This window comes from Harmonia axyridis, chromosome X (assembly GCF_914767665.1).
Source record: "Harmonia axyridis chromosome X, icHarAxyr1.1, whole genome shotgun sequence".
Taxonomy (NCBI): domain Eukaryota; kingdom Metazoa; phylum Arthropoda; class Insecta; order Coleoptera; family Coccinellidae; genus Harmonia; species Harmonia axyridis.
Window position 1 is genome coordinate 36559781 of NC_059508.1, and position 7500 is coordinate 36567280.

The window sequence follows — 7500 nt, forward strand, 5'->3', positions numbered from 1 at the left end:
GATCGTAACTTGTTGGATACAAATGTATCCGATGTATGTACGTCGTCCCTCTCTGATCTACGGTACGTGGACCGACCCAAGATGCACACGATAATTTTAGCTGACTTCATGCCGAAAAGTCGGTTCACGTCATGCATCGGTATCTTAAATCGCGCCGTAAAGTCGTTCACGTCATGCATCGGTATCTTAAATCGCGCCGAAAAGTCGGCTCACGTCATGCATCGGCGTCTTTTTTTTGTGCCACCGATGCATGACGTGAACGACTTTTCGGCTCGATTTAAGATACCGATGCATGACGTGAACGACTTTACGGCGCGATTTAAGATACCGATGCATGACGTGAACGACTTTTCGGCGCGATTTAAGATACCGATGCATGACGTGAACGACTTTACGGCGCGATTTAAAGCTATACCGATGCATGACGTAAACAAGATCACACCGATGCAGCACGTTAACATTAAAGCCCGCCTAATCCGATCGATGGAGGCCGTCTCGAGTGTCCAACTTGCTCACAAGAGCCGAGAAACAAACCGATGCATCACGTAGACAAGATCGTACCGAATGTTAACACAATCCAAAAGGAAATAATCTTAGATGAATATCGATTCTGATTATTGATTTTTCTTTCGCGATATTGATAGAAGACATCTGAATGAATTTCGAATTAATTCCGAAATCAAAAAAATATTTTCAATAAATTTTTTTTCTAGAGTACCTCGGTCTTTTCTATTTTTTTTCCAAGTTTCGTACGTCAATCAACATACATCCCAGAAAAAATCATCTCTCTAACTATCCTGGTTCAAAAGTTGTATCGGAACTTTTCACGTCGAAAAAGAACATAGGCGAAAAAGGACGTGAACATTATTCCTTATAAAAATCAAACCCGACCATGGATTTTGATTCTGATTGTTGATTATCGCTATTAGAACACATTAGGAGGCAACCAAATCAAATTTGAGAAAATTCCACAATCAGAAAATTTTTTTCGAAAAAAAAAAAAAAATTCGAGAACACCTCGGTCATGGCAAGTTATTTCCCACAATCCATTCCCCAATCAACGTACATCCCAGAAAAAATCATCTCTCTAACTATCCTAGTTCAAAAGTTGTATCGGAACATTTTCACGTCGAAAATATATCTCTAAGTCCAGACCGATGCACCACGTAATCTCGGGCAGACCGATGCACAACGTAAATGACGATCGGGACCGGGGCGATCGGTCGTATCTGACACCGCCGGCTCGGTTCTAACATCGTCAATGAGTCGGGGTTGTAAAAAAGGACGTGAACATTTTTCCTTATAAAAATCAAACCCGACCATGGATTTTGATTCTGATTGTTGATTATCGCTACTAGAACATATAAGGAGGCAACCAAATCAAATTTGAGAAAATTCCACGATCAGAAAATTTTTTTCGAAAAAAAAAAAAAATCGTAATCACCTCGGTCATGGCGAGTTATTTTCCGTATTTCATTCCACAATCAACGTACAACATAGAAGAAATCATCTCTCTAACTATCCTGGTTCAAAAGTTGTATCGGAACATTTCACGTCGTAATATCTCGCCAAGTCCAGACCTCGGCGATAGGTAGTATCTGACACCGTCCGCTCGGGACTGACATCGACTTGGACTCGGGCTGATGATGGGGAGGCGTTTAAGGACGTGAACATTTTTCCTTATAAAAATTAAAGTCGACAATGAATATTGATTCTGATTACTGATTTACGCTTTAAAAACACATTAGAAGGCAACCAAATCGAATTTGAGGAAATTCCACGATCAGAAAATTTTTTTCGAAAAAAAAAAAAATCCGAAAAATATTTTTCGATTCCGATTACTGATTTACTCTTTTAGAACACATTAGGAGGCAACCAAATCAAATTTGAGAAAATTCCACAATCAGAAAATTTTTTTCGAAAAAAAAAAAAATTCGAGGACACCTCGGTCATGGCAAGTTATTTCCCACAATCCATTCCCCGATCCACGTACATCCCAGAAAAAATCATCTCTCTAACTATCCTGGTTCAAAAGTTGTATCGGAACATTTTCACGTCGAAAATATATCTCTAAGTCCAAACCGATGCACCACGTAAACTAGGGCAGACCGATGCACCACGTAATATCGGGCAGACCGATGCAGAACGTAAACTCGATCATACCGATGCTTCACGTAATCTCGATCTTACCGATGCACCACGTAAACAAGGGCAGACCGATGCAGAACGTAAAGTAGATCTTACCGATGCACCACGTAATCTCGATCTTACCGATGCACCACGTAATCTCCATCTTACCGATGCACCACGTGAACTGGATCTTACCGATGCAGAACGTGAATTGGATCTTACCGATGCAGAACGTGAATTGGATCTTACCGATGCACCACGTAAACTCGATCATACCGATGCACCACGTAATCTCGGGCAGACCGATGCACAACGTAAATGACGATCGGGACCGGGGCGATCGGTCGTATCTGACACCGCCGGCTCGGTTCTAACATCGTCAATGAGTCGGGGTTGTAAAAAAGGACGTGAACATTTTTCCTTATAAAAATCAAACCCGACCATGGATTTTGATTCTGATTGTTGATTATCGCTACTAGAACATATAAGGAGGCAACCAAATCAAATTTGAGAAAATTCCACGATCAGAAAATTTTTTTCGAAAAAAAAAAAAAATCGTAATCACCTCGGTCATGGCGAGTTATTTTCCGTATTTCATTCCACAATCAACGTACAACATAGAAGAAATCATCTCTCTAACTATCCTGGTTCAAAAGTTGTATCGGAACATTTCACGTCGTAATATCTCGCCAAGTCCAGACCTCGGCGATAGGTAGTATCTGACACCGTCCGCTCGGGACTGACATCGACTTGGACTCGGGCTGATGATGGGGAGGCGTTTAAGGACGTGAACATTTTTCCTTATAAAAATTAAAGTCGACAATGAATATTGATTCTGATTACTGATTTACGCTTTAAAAACACATTAGAAGGCAACCAAATCGAATTTGAGGAAATTCCACGATCAGAAAATTTTTTTCGAAAAAAAAAAAAATCCGAAAAATATTTTTCGATTCCGATTACTGATTTACTCTTTTAGAACACATTAGGAGGCAACCAAATCAAATTTGAGAAAATTCCACAATCAGAAAATTTTTTTCGAAAAAAAAAAAAATTCGAGGACACCTCGGTCATGGCAAGTTATTTCCCACAATCCATTCCCCGATCCACGTACATCCCAGAAAAAATCATCTCTCTAACTATCCTGGTTCAAAAGTTGTATCGGAACATTTTCACGTCGAAAATATATCTCTAAGTCCAAACCGATGCACCACGTAAACTAGGGCAGACCGATGCACCACGTAATATCGGGCAGACCGATGCAGAACGTAAACTCGATCATACCGATGCTTCACGTAATCTCGATCTTACCGATGCACCACGTAAACAAGGGCAGACCGATGCAGAACGTAAAGTAGATCTTACCGATGCACCACGTAATCTCGATCTTACCGATGCACCACGTAATCTCCATCTTACCGATGCACCACGTGAACTGGATCTTACCGATGCACCACGTAATCTCAATCTTACCGATGCACCACGTGAACTGGATCTTACCGATGCAGAACGTGAATTGGATCTTACCGATGCACCACGTAAACTCGATCTTACCGATGCACCACGTAATCTCGATCTTACCGATGCACCACGTGAACTGGATCTTACCGATGCAGAACGTGAATTGGATCTTACCGATGCACCACGTAAACTCGATCTTACCGATGCACCACGTAATCTCAATCTTACCGATGCACCACGTGAACTGGATCTTACCGATGCAGAACGTGAATTGGATCTTACCGATGCACCACGTAAACTCGATCTTACCGATGCACCACGTAATCTCAATCTTACCGATGCACCACGTGAACTGGATCTTACCGATGCAGAACGTGAATTGGATCTTACCGATGCACCACGTAAACTCGATCTTACCGATGCACCACGTAATCTCGATCTTACCGATGCACCACGTGAACTGGATCTTACCGATGCAGAACGTGAATTGGATCTTACCGATGCACCACGTAAACTCGATCTTACCGATGCACCACGTAATCTCAATCTTACCGATGCATCACGTAATCTCGATCTTACCGATGCAGAACGTAAACTCGATCATACCGATGCACCACGTTATCTCGGCAGACCGATGCAGAACGTAAAAAAAAAGCTTACAGCACGCGGTGTTCCCAAGCGGTCACCCATCCAAGTACTAACCGCGCCCGACGCTGCTTGGCTTCAGTGTTCTGACGAGAACTGGCAATTTCAGCGTGGTATGGCCGTAAACAACAAATATAGCGATATTTTCTATGATATCTCACTTTTTGGGAGCGGAAAGGACGTGAACGTTTTTCCTTATAAAAAATGAAATAACTTTTGGATATTAATTCTGATTGTTGATTTAAGTTTTAAGAACACATTAGGACATATCTCAATGAAATTTGAGGGATTTCCGAAATCGAAAAATATTTTTCGAAAAAAAAAAAAAATCCCAGAAGACCTCGGTCATCTCAAGTTTATTTCCATATTCTATTACACAATCAACGTACATCACAAAAGGAACCATCTCTCTAACTATCACAGTTAAATTTTTGTATCGGAACATTTCACGTCGGAATATCTCGCTAAGTCCAGACCGGGGAGATCGGTCGCATTTGACACCGTCCGCTCCGGTCTAACATCGTCTTGGAGTCGGGGGTAACGATGGAGAGGCGTTTAAGGACGTGAACATTTTTCCTTATAAAAATTAAAGTCGACAATGAATATTGATTCTGATTACTGATTTACTCTTTTAGTACACATTAGAAGGCAACGCAATCAGATTTGAGGAAATTTCAAGATCAGAAAATTTTTTTCGAAAAAAAAAAAAATTCAAGAACACCTGGGTCATGGCAAGTTATTTCCCACAATCCATTCCACAATCAACGTACAACATAGAAGAAATCATCTCTCTAACTATCCTGGTTCAAAAGTTGTATCGGAACATTTCACGTCGAAATACCTCGCCAAGTCCAGACCGGGGCGATAGGTAGTATCTGACACCGTCCGCTCGGGACTGACATCGACTTGGACTCGGGCTAATGATGGGGAGGCGTTTAAGGACGTGAACATTTTTCCTTATAAAAATTAAAGTCGACAATGAATATTGATTCTGATTACTGATTTACGCTTTAAAAACACATTAGAAGGCAACCAAATCAAATTTGAGGAAATTCCAAAATCAGAAAATTTTTTTTCAAAAAAAAAAAAATCCGAAAAATATTTTTCGATTCTGATTACTGATTTACTCTTTTAGAACACATTAGAAGGCAACGAAATCAAATTTGAGTGAAATCCAAAATCAGAAAATATTTTTCGAAAAAAAAAAAAAATTCGAGAACACCTCGGTCATGGCAAGTTATTTTCCACAATCCATTCCCCAATCAACGTACATCCCAGAAAAAATCATCTCTCTAACTATCCTGGTTCAAAAGTTGTATCGGAACATTTTCACGTCGAAAATATATCTCAGAGTCCAGACCGATGCAGAACGTAAACTCGATCATACCGATGCTTCACGTAATCTCGATCTTACCGATGCACAACGTAAACTAGATCACACCGATGCAGAACGTAAACTCGATCATACCGATGCACCACGTAAACTCAGGCAGACCGATGCAGAACGTGAACTCGATCTTACCGATGCACCACGTAATCTCGATCTTACCGATGCACCACGTAAACTCGGGCAGACCGATGCAGAACGTGAACTCGATCTTACCGATGCACCACGTAAACTAGGGCTGACCGATGCATCACGTAAACGACGATCGAGAGGCGCGAAAGGACGTGAACGTTTTTCATTATAAAAATTGAAATAAATGATAAATAATGATTCTGATTGTTGGTTATCATTTTTAATAAGCATTAGGAGGCAACCAAATGAAATTTGAGGAAATTCCGATAATAGAAAATTTTTTCGAAAAAAAAAAAAAATTCATGAAATCCTCGGTCATCGCAAAATATTTACCATATTCTGTTCGATAATCAACGTATATTTAAGAAGGAATCATATCTGTATCTATCTTGGTTCAAATTTTGTATCGGAACATTTTGACCAAAGTCCGAGCTTCGGCCGAAACAGACACCGCTGACCTGGCCTATCGATCGACCGAGAGTCGGGGATAGAGCGTAAGTGTTGTCTGGGGGGGAACCCTGTGCTCTCCTGACATATATAGGGAAGGTGGTCGCGTTGGGCGATGCAGAACGTTTGGATCGGGAATTATATTTTTGGTTCAGCTATTGGAATATGGTTTATTGTTGGTATATATTGGCGAAATAACGTTCTTACTGACTGGGGATATTCATAAAAATGAGTCCGGAGATTTTCAGATCGAAGTCCGAGTGATCCGACTTGGAAGGCGTGTTGGGTGGGTCGAGATGGCTTAGATAGATCAGACGAGGCGGGCTAAGTGTTGACGTCATGCATCGGTCCATTTTCAGATTGAGTCCGAGTAATCCGACTTTGAAAGAGTGTTGGGTGCGTCGAGACTGTTTAGATAGATCGGACGAGGCGGACTAGGTGTTAACGACATGCATCGGTATATTTTCTGATCGGAGTCCGAAGAAATCGGCCCTAGTAGGCGCAGCGGACGGTCGAGACGGCCTCGGTGGGTCGGATCGATCGGGAAAAGTTTGCTAAATCGTGTCTGGAGGGGAACCTTGGGTTCTCCTGACATATATAGGGGATAAGGTTTGGGTGAACGATTCTTCACGTAAAAGTTGAGTAATTTATTTTTCGATAAGCTTTTGGATATTGATGAGAAGTATATGTATATCTTCGATTAAAAGAATTCTTACCGTCTCCATGTATATTATATTAGATATATAAGAAATAGTTAACGTGATGCATCGGCCGATTTCCGGATCGGAGTTCGAGAGATGCGACTTTCGATGCGCGATGGGTGGTTCGAGACGGCCTAGATCGATCGGACGAGGCGGACTAGGTGTTAACGACATGCATCGGCGGATTTTCTGATCGGAGTCCGAAGAAATCAGCTCTAGTAGGCGCGGCGAACGGTCGAAACGGCCTCGATCGATCGGACGAGGCGGACTAGGTGTTAACGACATGCATCGGCGGATTTTCTGATCGGAGTCCGAAGAAATCAGCTCTAGTAGGCGCGGCGAACGGTCGAAACGGCCTCGGTGGGTCGGATCGATCGGGAAAAGTTTGCTAAATCGTGTCTGGAGGGGAATCCGGGGTTCTCCTGACATATATAGAAGGGGTGGAGAATGGGTCCTGTCCTAGACTGTTTGGAGTTCTTTTTAGGATGATATTCAGTTGGTAAGTGGTAGACCCGAATCCGACCTCGGCGTTTGGGTACTGGCAAGGTGTGTTGGTTTCGGCTTTCGCATCTTGGGTCGCTTTCGTCAACCTCATGC

The 7500-nt window shown here is 42.0% G+C and overlaps 1 non-coding gene across 1 annotated transcript; it reads right to left on the reverse strand.

The window, feature by feature from the left end:
* Positions 1-4244: 4244 nt before the first annotated feature.
* On the reverse strand, positions 4245-4363 carry LOC123688363. Its single transcript, XR_006749890.1, has one exon. It is a non-coding gene; the product is annotated as a 5S ribosomal RNA (ribosomal RNA).
* Between the last annotated feature and the right edge of the window lie 3137 nt (positions 4364-7500).